Source organism: Nannospalax galili, unplaced genomic scaffold, assembly GCF_000622305.1.
Source record: "Nannospalax galili isolate Female #2095 unplaced genomic scaffold, S.galili_v1.0 scaffold2232, whole genome shotgun sequence".
NCBI classification, from domain to species: Eukaryota; Metazoa; Chordata; class Mammalia; order Rodentia; family Spalacidae; genus Nannospalax; species Nannospalax galili.
The window spans coordinates 298,061-310,678 of NW_008331696.1; positions in this window are offsets into that span (position 1 = coordinate 298,061).

Below are 12,618 nucleotides of genomic sequence, written 5' to 3' on the forward strand. Positions count from 1 at the left end.
GATGCTGGAGAGACTAGGCGAAACCACACCCCTCCTACACTGATGATGGGAATATAAAGTGGGCCAATCACTGGGAAACCAATCTGGCACATCCTCGAAGGATTAAACACGGAGTCTCTGCATAACCTAGCAATCCTAGACATATATACCTGAGAACAATGGAAATGTGTTTCTGCACAAAAACGTGTACATGAATGTTTATGTTTGCATTAATTATAATAACCAAAAGGGAAATATCCAAATGGTCATTGGCAAATGAATAAAAAACCACAGGATTTCCAGTCAATGACATGTTATGCAACCATGAACAAGAATGACCGTAGTGATACATGCTACACAGTAGTTTGAAAGCACTGTACCAAGAAAACAAGCGAATGGCTAAAGTGTATCACCGCGTTCCTGTGAAAGCTCCCAACAGGAAGATTTACAGAGATGGGCCTAGTGGCTGGTAGAACAAGATGTTTCAAAGGATGGTAGTTGAAGGGTGTGGAGTTTTTTTTTCAGGTACTCCAATTGCTTTAAATTGACCATGATGGTTGTGTGCATGTCTGTGAATAATCTAAAATCCATTGACTTGGACAGTTTAAATGAGTGAATTGTATGATATGTGAATTGTGTCATAATAAAGCTGTTGGAAAGCTCTATAGTACAGTTTTTGGTCTATTTTGAGACAGGGTCTCCCTGTAGCTCCAGGTGACCTGGAACTCACTATGTAGACCAGACTGGCCTTGAACTCACAGAGATCTGCCTGCCTCTGCCTCCCAAGTGCTAGGATTAAAGGCATGAACTACCACGCCTGGCTTCTATAGTACATATTTTTTGATGTGTAGTCTAGAACTCTATAGTTGCTTTTCAGGTATAGGACGTTATTGCCCAAAAAAAGGTATACAAGATAAAGAATTTGTCACAGAATTATGCTTTGGGTGTCCAACTGGAACAGAAGTTAAAGCAATAGGCAACAGATCTTTGAAGCAGTAGAAAAATCTAAGTTTTACATATAAAATGTCTAGGTCTGTTTAACTGCTAACCTTCTTTACATAAGTGAGGTTAGGACTTGAGCTGTTCAGTCCCCCAAATTCACACCATTCTGGTGCCTGCCATCTGAATTACCATTGTTTGAGTGCCCACACCTTCAGTGTTTTCCAGATCGCACAATTTGTCCCATGTCTACCTCCCCTTTAGAGTATTTAAATACCAGCTGGTCTCTTCTATAGTAGATCCCAGTGGCAGCTGGCTCCTTGAAAGTCAGAAATAATATTTTTCATATTCTAAAATGAAGCAATATTTAACAAGTGAGTATATGACTCCTTCGGGATAAATTCAGCCGCCAGGCTCAACGAGGAACCCTGGAATCCTTTTCTTGTCTGGGTAGAGAGGAGAGATAACGGGTGGTTGTATCTTTGTAGAATTGTTCTCACTAGAGTTTATTTGCTTCAGGTCCTAAGGTGGCTCTGTGTGTGCCACAAAGACCTGCACAGCCTTGCATTGTTCTGTCTGAGCGGCTTTACGTTCACAAGCCTCGCCCCCATTAGCTCCTACGGCATGATGGATTTTTAATCCACACAGGCATTTTTCATACATCAGAAGACACTTTAAAAAGCCTGGAGACACCTATATTAACTTCACACTCTTCAAGGACATTTCGAAATTCCCCAGTGGGCCGTTTCTTTTTCTCTCTTCAGTGTACCTGGTCTAAGAAAATGTTGAGCAGTGTTCTGTTTGGTCTTTCATCTTTAGGAAGCCATAACTCAGGAAATCCTCTGGGATGGTTCCATAAAGCTGGCTAATGTCTTGTGGGAATCACATCAAGGCTCAGTCAAGTGTACCAAGTTTCAAATCCTAGATAATCAACTTGAAGGAAGATTGCTTTGGGCTCATGCTTGTAGAAGTTTCGTTACATGCTTGGTGGGCATTGTTGTGAGACCACGGTGAGGCACAATGTCATGGCTAAGAGGGCATGGAACATCTGCAGGGAAGCAGAGAAGGGGCCAGTAGCCCAACATTTCCCCTGAAGTTGCATCCCAGTGACCTGACTTCCAGTATGCTGAACCTCTTCGATTCTGCTACCTCTCAGGAGTGTCGTGTGCTGGTGACAAAGCCATCTACACATGGACGTTGGAACCACTTAAAAATCAAAAGAATAACATTGTCTCAGTCATCCAACAAGTGTGTCTTGTGTGCTTGTAATGTGCAAAACACAGTGCCAATAGTGAGAGCAAGTCAAGAACACTACACACACACACACACACACACACTCACTCACTCACGCAAGCAAGCACACACGCGCGTGCATATGAATGACTTGGATTTCAAGGGGAATGAGGGGGATGTTATGCAATGTCTACCCATACTATCAGACTCTGAGCAATAAATGCCTTAAAATGTATGAAATAATGGGGCTTGGGAGATAGCACAGTTGTTACAGTGCTTGTTGCATGATCATGAGTGCCGAGTTGGATCCTCAGAATCCACATGAAAAACTGAGCGATGTGGTTGTCCTAGTTTGTTCTTCACTGCTGTGACAAAATACTCTGACCAGTACCAACTTGGGGAGGAAAGGGTTTATTCAGCTTACATCTCCCAGGTCACAGTTCATCAGGGAGCCCAAGGTAGGAACTCAGGGCAGGAACCTGGAAGCAGGAGATGGAGCACAGGCCATGGAGGAACACTGCTTACTGGCTTGCTCCCCTGGCCCCTGCTCAGCCTGCTTTCTTATGCAACACAGGCCCACCTGCCCAGGGGTGGCACCACCCACAGTGGGCTGGGCCCTCCCACATCACTCATCAAGAAGATGCCCCTCAGACATGGCCACAGGCCAGTCCAATAGAGGAAATTCTCCAATTGAGGTTCCCTCAACCCAGGTGAGTCAAGTTGACACTAAAGCTATCCAGCACAGTGGTGGTGCATGTTTGTGAAGTGGAGGCAGAGTGAGCCCTGGCTCACTGGCCTGTCAGCCTGGCCTACTCAGCAAGCTCCAGACCAATGGCAGACACTGCATTAAGAGGTAAGGTGGGGCTGGAGAGATGGCTAAGCAGTGAAGAGCACCCACTGCTCTTGTAGAGGACCTGGGTTTGATTCCCAGCACTCACATGGCAGCTAACAACTACCCATAATTCCAGTTCTAGTTCCTCTTCTGACCTCTTTGGGCTTTGCACAACATGGGTGCACTTAAATACATACAGGCAATGTATTCATATGCATAAAATAAAAATAAATAATAAATAAAATATATTTATTTAAAAAGTAAGGTGGATGACTCCTGAGGGACAACACTGAGTGTATCTTCTGGTCTCCACACATGCCACACACATGCGCTCACATGTACACAAGTGTACAAATGCACTCAGAAGCATGAGCATGTGCAAACACATACATGGATGCACGAATATAAAATAAGCTATAGAAACAAATTCCTGTGAGACTTTATCGAAGAAATCATGTCTCCATGGGCTTTGTGGTATTTGAGTTGTAGTTTGGAAATGAATCCGATTTCAACAAGTTAAAGGGGTGACAAGTATATTGAAAACAAAAGTATATTGAAAATTAATAGGAAAAAAAGTTTTGGAAAAGTAAATTGGAACTAGAACATGAATGAAATTCTAATACCAGTTGAAGGGGCTGGAGTGATGGCTCAGCGGTTAAGAGCTCTGGCTGCTCTCACAGAGGACCCAGGTTCTGTTCCCAGCACCCACACGGCAGCTAACAACTGTCTGTAGTTCCTGTTCTAGGAAATCCGATGCCCTCTTCTGACCTCCGTGGGCATTGCATGACATGGGTGCACTTACATACATGCAGGCAACCCACTGTTACACATAAAATAAGTTTAAAAAATAAAACAAGAAAGTTTTAAAAATCAGTTGAAGAAATGTGAATTTTATAAATGAGAATGTTAATTAGTTAATGATTAGTCTTATGAGCCAAGACAAGCGCTATTCAGGATTTTCTTGACAGAGAGGAAGAGGCATTTTGTAGGGGAATTCACAGTAGTGTTCCAGGGTTGAAATACGATTGGTTCTCTCAGAGGGCTCATATGTCAGAAGGCTGGTCCTTGGTATGGTGATATTAAAAGGTAGCATAGAAAAGGTGGGGCCTTGTGGGGACTAATTAGGCCATTTAGGACACTCCCTTCAGAAGGGATTAAGGTAGTTCTAGACTCTGAGCCTGGTTTTGTGAGCGGTTACTATAAGAAAGCGGGCCTGGTCTCTCAACATTGTCTCACCATAGGATCTCTCCCCCTTTCATACATTCCCTCCTTAATGCCATCCACCATGGTGTGATCAGCCAGGGATGCCCTCACCAGAGCCAGTGCCATGTGGCTGAGACCTTCATCCTCCAAACGTGAGCCAAATGAACCACTTTCCTTTACAAGCTCCTCAGGTTTAGGTTTTTTGTAATAGTAATAGAAAAAGGAACTGTGTCATTGGAGATGGAGTGGATCTAGAGCATGAGGTAAGGAAAGCGAAAATGTCACATTCAAGGATCAAGGTTAGAGTACAAGGGAGAAATGGAAATATAAGAAAGGAAGACAGATTCCTGACTGTGCTTAAAGGAGACATTAAAGGGAAAATATAGGTGGAAAATAAACGCAACCACAAAACCAGAGATGGGAGATATGCATAGTACCAACTCAGAGGAAAGCAAACAAGGCAGAGATTTGGACTGAGGCAGCCTCGTCGAGGTAAGACAACAGTAGATGAGAGTTTCTAGGAAGGGAAGTTGGGTGATACCATGGGGGGGGGCAGTATTGTGATTACAGACACAAAGAGAGGGTGTGGATAATGGGGAAGATGTTTGGAGACAAATCAGCAAGATACAGAACTGCATAGACCATAACAGTCCCTCCAAGTTCACATGTGAAACCCTATTATTCTCCAAGGCTAGGTATGAGGAAGGGAGTCTTTGGTCTCCCTTCTCTGGAAGAACCTTCGGGAATGGGAACCATACCCCATTAAGAAGGCTAGACCTCAGCATGATCCCTTGAAGGATGGCCACCCTGGGTGATGAAGAAAGACGGTGGTGTAGGAATTGGTTCTCACCAAACACAATCTACTAGAATCTTTACCTTGGAACTTCCCAGCATCTAGAACAGTAAAAATGATTTTCTGTTGCTTATAAGCCATTCAGTTTATATTTTGTTAAAGCAGACTGTAATAGACCAAGACAAATACTATTTACGAATCTGAGAGTTTTATAATATTTTGCAACTTATAAAGCACTTTCAAAACTTCTGAAGACTGTAGAAAATTATACTGGCCAAGTTAGTTCTCAAACAGTTTCTAGCTTAAATATTCAATTTTCAGAAAGCCAAATGTGAAACCAAGAGAAATGTAGCAATAGATTAGAGGATAGGATAATTATCATTAGAGTAATTAATGCATCTTATAATTAATTAATAGCGACTAACTCAATGAGACGCTCAAATTCCTACAATCATTTGTACGTGGATCAATTTTATAAAACTGTCTCATATTAAAAAAGAAAAAAGATTCAAGTTTTGAATTTAATAACAAAAATTATTAAGGTCAGCCTAACTTTTACGACTCTTGTTAAAACAAAGACAACTCTTTCCTAAACTCAAAGGTTAAATAGAGGAATCAAGACTGGAAAAATGTGTGTCCGTTTCCCACTTTTCAACTCCATAGGATTAAATTCACCTGAGATAGACTATGAAACGTGAGGAAAACCTTCTTCCAGTAATTAAAAAAAAAAACCCTTTTATATATATTTTTCTTTTCTCTAAATGTAAACCTTATGAAGAACTCTTTCCAGTAAACCAAACTCAAGGTCTACATGGAAAAACTGAACATTTAGCAAACTGTTTCCTTTTTTATTTTTCTAGTTAAGCAAAATGCAGCAAATCTAAATGCAGTTTCATTTGGTGCATTGGGAGCCCTTCTGTTTGTCAAAGTAACTCTATTTGGTTAGGAGAAGATAATTCTGTGACTGCTTTGAAGGATAGCCTTGACTGCTCTGATCAAATATTCAGTCATATAACCTTAAGCACCATTCTAGCTATTATTACAAATATATTTATTTATTATTATTATTTTATGTGTTTGAGTATATGTATATGCATAGTCTGTCTGTATGTAAATGTACCTACATTGTGCAATGCTTGCAGAGGTCCAAAGAGGGTGACAGATTTCCTAGAACTGGAGTTATGGATGGTTGATAGGTGCCATGTGGGTGCTGGGAACTGAATCCTGGTTCTCGGGAAGAGTAGCTAGTGTTTTTAACCTCTGAGCCATCTCTCCAGCCCTTCTGTTCCAACTATTAGCACAGTGCTGGAGGAACTTAAAGGAGAAGAGTCTTCCCACATATGTAGACATGAACTCTTTCCATTTAACCATAACCTTTCTGTTCTTTGGGTATACCGAGATCTGATTTTAACCTTATATATGTACTATTTATTTTTTAACATTTACAACATTTCATAAAACTCATAATTCTTGGCATATTGTTCTTTGGTTTTTGTTTTGTTTTGTCTTTTGTCTTTTTTGAGACAGGGTTTCCCTGTAGCCCTAGCTGGCCTGGAACTCACTATGTAGACCAGGCTGGCCTTGAACTCATAACAATGCACTTGCCTTCCACAGGCTGCTGTTTTGGGCATCTGTCCTCCACATGGGCGTGTCTGTCCATTCCTTGAAGGCTCTCGTGTTCCATGCTATGACTTTTGAGTGTAGAACTTGACTTAGAACATGTGAGATACCATTTTGTTTTGATTTCAGTCATATGTATGTGTGTGGCACACGTGTGTATGTGTGTTCCTGTGTGGGGGCACACATGTGTGGGGGCACATGTGTATATGGAGGGATGGTGCAGGGACAAGTACCTGTACAAATATGATGTATGACCTGAGGGCAATGTGTGGCTCAAGGTTGACATCTGGAGCCTTCTTTAATCTCTTTCCACCTTATTCATTGAGGCAGGATCTCCCCATTGAACCCAGAGCTCATGGCCAATAAGGGCTGGTTTTACCAGTCAGCTTGCTAGTAGACCCCATCTAGAGGGTTCCATCTGTTTCCAGGTGTTGGAATTACAGGTGAACAGCCACATCCTCTGGGCATTGATGTGGATTCTGGGAATCTGAGCTCCAATCCTCTTGCTAGTATGGCAAGCTTTTTAACCCCTGAGGCATCTCCCCAGCTGTGGATCATTAAATGACAATATATGCAAATGAATAAATACAACAATAGCTGCAGTCAAAGAAAGAGAAGTGAACTATGGAGAACCAGAGGCGCTTGGATCAGTTCCTTGAAGACTGTGTCCTTCTATGTTGTAGAACCCGTTTATTGTGCTGTGCTGTACCACATGCCACTTCTTCGTTCCCCACTTAGGAACGAACCCACGTTAGGGGACATGGGTTTTCTTCCACTTGGTTCATAATCAATTGGCCATAAAGGTTTGTGTCTAGGTTCTCACTTCTGTTCATTAATCTGTATGAAAGATTGTGCTTTTCTTTGCATCACAATTAGGTGTTTATTTACCTTTTCATTTGCTCAGATGTATTTGTTTAAACCTCAACCACACACCAGAGATGGTGCTGTGCAGTTGGGATGAATAAATGATGGATTTTCCTCTTTTTTTTTTTTTCTTTTTTATTTATGTAACCCTTACTGACCTATGTTCTACTCACTATTAGACCAGGCTGGTCCCAAACTGACAGAGATCTGCCTGCCTCTGTCTCCTGAGTGTTGGGATTAAAGCCATTAAGACCATATCTGGCAATAAAGTTCACGTTTAAAAATCAAAAGTAAGATAAAGGACTGGTAAAACACACTACGAAGATAATCAAAGGAAAATGCTAATTTCTTTTTTCTTTTTTTTTTTTTGGTGTTTTTTGAGGCAGGGTCTCCCTGTAGCCCCAGCTGGCCTGGAACTCACTGAACTCACTATGTAGACCAGGCTGACTCTGAACTCACAGAGATCTACCTGCCTCTACCTCCCAAGTGCTGGGATTAAAGGCATGCGCCACCACACACAGCTCGAAAATGCTAATTTCTACTGGGCTTAACTTGTCACCTGGTTAATTACTTTATTAATTGAGTAGTTAGAATTATAGGGCAGAATCATAGATGTTAGAGCTTTGAATCACTCCTTTACCCTAACAGTTTGTGATCCACTTAGAATTTGAAGCACCCCTAAATTTTGTGTTTGCATGTAGATGGGAGAGTGGGTGTTGTGCTTCCCTGGACAGCAGATCCAGCTGGGGCTGGAGGGCGAGTGCTCCAAAGGGCAGAATCTGAGAGATTTAGAGGCAGCAGTTGCATAAGAGAAGTGAGCTTCTGTGACCTGGGACAAAAAAAGAAGGCAGAGTAGGGACAGTCGATTCTAGTCTGAGAAGTGGCTCCAACTTAGTAAATGGGGAGTTCAAGGATGCTCTCTTCCTGAGCACCCTACACGGGAGGACACACTGCCCTGAAAGTGAAGATGTGTTTAGCTTTTTAAAAACTATTTTATATTTTATTTATTTTTATTTTATGTGTATGAATGTATTGCCTACATGTATGTAGGTGAACCCATGTTGTACAATGCTTGTGGAGGTCAGAAGAGGACATCAGATCCCTGGAACTGGAGTTACAGACAGTTGTTAGCTGCCATGTGGGTGCTGGGAACTGAACCTAGGTTTTCTGTAAGAGCAGCCAGTGCTCTTAACCGCCGAGCCACCTCTCCAGTACTGTGTTTTTTACTCTCAGTTTTGAGAAGTAGCCAATTCTAGCATTTACCCTATCTGTCTTTGTGACTGTGGACAAATAACTTAAACCTCTTTTGCCTCAGTCTGTACAACAGCTATAGTAAAATAATTGTGAAAATAAAACTGTGTAAAATATAAACAACCATAAGTGTTTTATGATTTTATCATTTATCTATTGACATGCAACTTGCAATGTATGGGAGATGTAATGTAAATATGTCTAGAAAATGGTTGAAAATATATTCTGGAGGACAATAAAGTCTGAATATGTAAATAAGGGAGAAAATCACAAGTTAGCACCTGCATTTAGTAAGTAAGAAGTTTACAAAGTGAAACAAATGGTCATAAAAAGTGCTCACATGCACAATGAGTTACAAATCTAAGAAGCAGGGTGCCCCCCACACACTAGAAAAATAGAGGAAGGATTGCTGTATTCTCATTTTCTTTCTTTTTTATTTTTATTTTACATGTTTTGCCTGCATGCATGTAAGTGTATCATTGTCATACAATGCCTGAAGAGGCCAGCACAGAGTTGTAGTTCTTCTGGAACTGGAGTTACAAATGGTCGTTAGCTGTCATGTGGGGCTGGGAATTTGGCTAATGGTTCATCCCTGAGGGCAAGTCAAAGCGGGAACTCAAAACATCGCATCTGCTCTTATGCAGTCTAGGACCCCTGCCTAGGGAATGGTGCTGACCAGAGTGGGCTGGATGCTCCTATATCACTTAAAAATCAAGATGATCCCCCGCAAACATGCCCACAAACCAACCTGACCCAGACAGTTCCTCATTAAGAAACTTTTCCAGGTGATTCTAGATTGTATATCAAGTTGGTAGTTAAAACTCACCAGTATATTGGGTAATCAATATTTAGCTTAACCACGACTCCTGATTTTCTTATAGTGATGTCAGTTTCATCTATTGCTCCAGCATTAATGTTCACCCTATCAAATTCACACTACATGACTAAGAAGTCTGAGACAAAGCCACGAGTCATAGGCCAGTTAGAGAAAGCAGGGTGAGCAGAGGGTGGATAGCAGAACGATGCAGAAAACAGAGGGATCAGGAGAGTGTCAGAGGAAGCTTACCAATGCTGAGAAACGTCAGGGTAAGAGGAAGGAGACGGGATTGTGATATTTAGGAAATGAAAATTTAAGGCACCCAGTTAAATTTGAAACATGGAATATGCTTATAATAAAAATATTATTTATTTATAAAAAATTCAGGGACTGTAGTGATGACTCGGTGGTTAACAGCACTGGCTGCTCTTGACGTGAACCTGGGTTCAGTTCCCAACACCCACATGGTGGCTAACAACCCTCTGTAACTCCAGTTCCAGGGGATTTGATGCTCTCTTCTGGCCTCCTCAGGCATTGTATGGCATGGGTACACTTACATGCAGGCAAAACACTCATAGACATAAAATAAAATTTTTTTAAAAAAACTTAAAATTCATATTCAACTATGTATTCTCTATTTTATCTGGGGACCCTAGGGTGAAGGAGATAGTGTTAAATCTAAAAAATCTCACAAATTAAGGGATGTTTTATACAGGTTTTAATTATGGAAATTTGAATTATGGAAGTTTTATTGTGTCTGACAAATTCCAAACATGGATTTCTTTTTACTCTTGCTGGTGAGAGATACTGAGAGAATAAGAACCCAGTACAGGAAAAAAAAAAAAAAAAAAAAGACTCGGGCTGTGATGCTTCAGTTTGATTTCTGACTTGGCCAGTTCCTCACTGTGCAATGTAAGGCCAGGGACTCAGCTTTTCCATCCCTCAATCCTTTCCATTTCCATGATTAAAGGTATTTTTATTTTAATGTGCTTAGACTAGGTTAGGTGTATTTAACTTGGAACACAGTTAATGAGACATAAGGACATGCTAAGTAAAAAGAGTTGCTCAAATATAAACGCTGCTGTCATTTCTAAAACATGAATTCTCCCTTTATGTTTTAATTATCTCTCTTTTATTTGTGCATTTTAATTATACAAAATAACAGGCTTCATTGTGACGATTTCACTTATCTATATACTTTAATATCAGACCCCTTTCCCCTTTCTTTACCTTCTTCTCCCTTCTCACTGGTCCCCTTCCTCTACCCAAATAGTTCACTTCTATTTTCTGGTCTTAGAAAAAATAATTTGGATTCCTCATGTGCTGGTCAACTTCGTCAGCTTCATGGATAAAGCAGTGTCTAGCACATTTGTGATGTATTTATGAAGGATTACCTGGGGGGGGAAAATCATGCACTGAATGTTCATGGCACCATTTTATGGGTTGGAATCCTGGGGTGCATAAAAGGGGGGACCAGAAAGAAAGCCGGTGGTGTGTCCACACTGCTCTGTCTTCCTTCCTCGCTTCCTGATCTGCCCAGATGTAGATAATGAGTGCTGTGTTGCCAACGTCACAGCCACGAGCCACTCCTGCTTTCCTGCTGGATGGACTGTGTCCCCCAAAACCATGAGCCAACATGAACACCCCTGGAGCTTCTTATGTTTGGACACAGAAGTGAGAAAAGTAACTGATTTGCTGCCTGTGACAGGAGGCCCGTGGTGTCTTTCTGTGGCTGACTTATCTGCTTAACATGATGCTTTCCAGTTCTGTCAATTTTCTTGCTGGTGGTGTGATCTCATACTTCTTTAGGGCCAAATAAAATTCCACATTTTCTGAACTCACTCACCTGCTGATGGGCACCTATGTTGATTGCATAACTTGGACATTGCAAACAGTGAAGCAGTAAACATGGGTGTGCAGATATCTCTATTTTTTTACTTCCTCTTTTTTGGGGGGGAGAGTTATTTTATTTAAAAAATATTTTATTTCATGAATAGCAATGCAATATTTACACAGGAGAAAAAAGGAAGAAATTTCAGGTTACAAAACAAACAAACAAAAAAAAACCACTTTTTCTCAGTGGGTCAGTGTGAAAAATGTATTCAGTGGCTAGTCATGTCTAATTCCTATTGCACTTAATGGTCAATGGAATTTAAAAGAAAGCCCAACTTTCACAATGACTTCCTCAAAGGGATAACACATTGGACTTTTATGGAATGCAAAAATGGTTCTTGCTACATCAATGCCCAGAAAGTTAAAAGTTGAATAATACGTCACCATTTCTAATTACATATATGTGTGCGTGGAACATGTGTGGTGCTCACAAAGGTCAATGGTGTCAGATCACCTCTAGCTAGATTAATGGCAGTTGTGAGCTGTCCAATATCAGTGCTGCAACTGAACTTGGGACTTCTGCAGGCGTCGTCTCTCCAACCTCCAGTTTGATTTGGTTTTAATTTTTTGGGGGGTGGTGGTAGGGGGTCACTGTCTCCCTATGTAGCCCTTGATGGCCTGGAACTCACTATATAGACCAGGCTGGCCTTAAACTCACAGAGATCCTCCTGCCTCTGCCTCCTGGGTGAAGCCATTAAAGGCTAGCACCACCACTCCTGGCCTATATTCTTGTTTAAAAAGCAAATATTACTATCTTCTGTGAATTGTAGTAGATCAGTATAGTATGTTCCCTATACAATTTTTCAGTAGAGACTCCAGTTAAGGAATTGTCTTTTCTCCCTACAGATAAGAGTTATGCAATTTAGAAGTCTTTTAGATAGACCCACTGAAGGGGTACCGCAATTGCCTCACCCTGCGTCCCAGTTCTGCATGCAAGAAGCCAGAGCATCCCAATTCCCTATTAGCAATTTGGGTAACCTCTTCAGAGGATGGTGTGATAAGAATAGGAGGTAGGAATTGGCTAGGCAGTTAGGGTAAAAAGACCCCAAAGAAATGTAGCCAGTTTCTTGGCTAAAAGTCAAAATGTCTTTGGGCCTCTTAGCAACATACTCTGTTCCAAAGGCCAAAAGTGTCAAGAGTATTTGGGAGCTCTTACCTAATCCTTAAAAGATTTTAGGGTTACCTCTTCAGAGG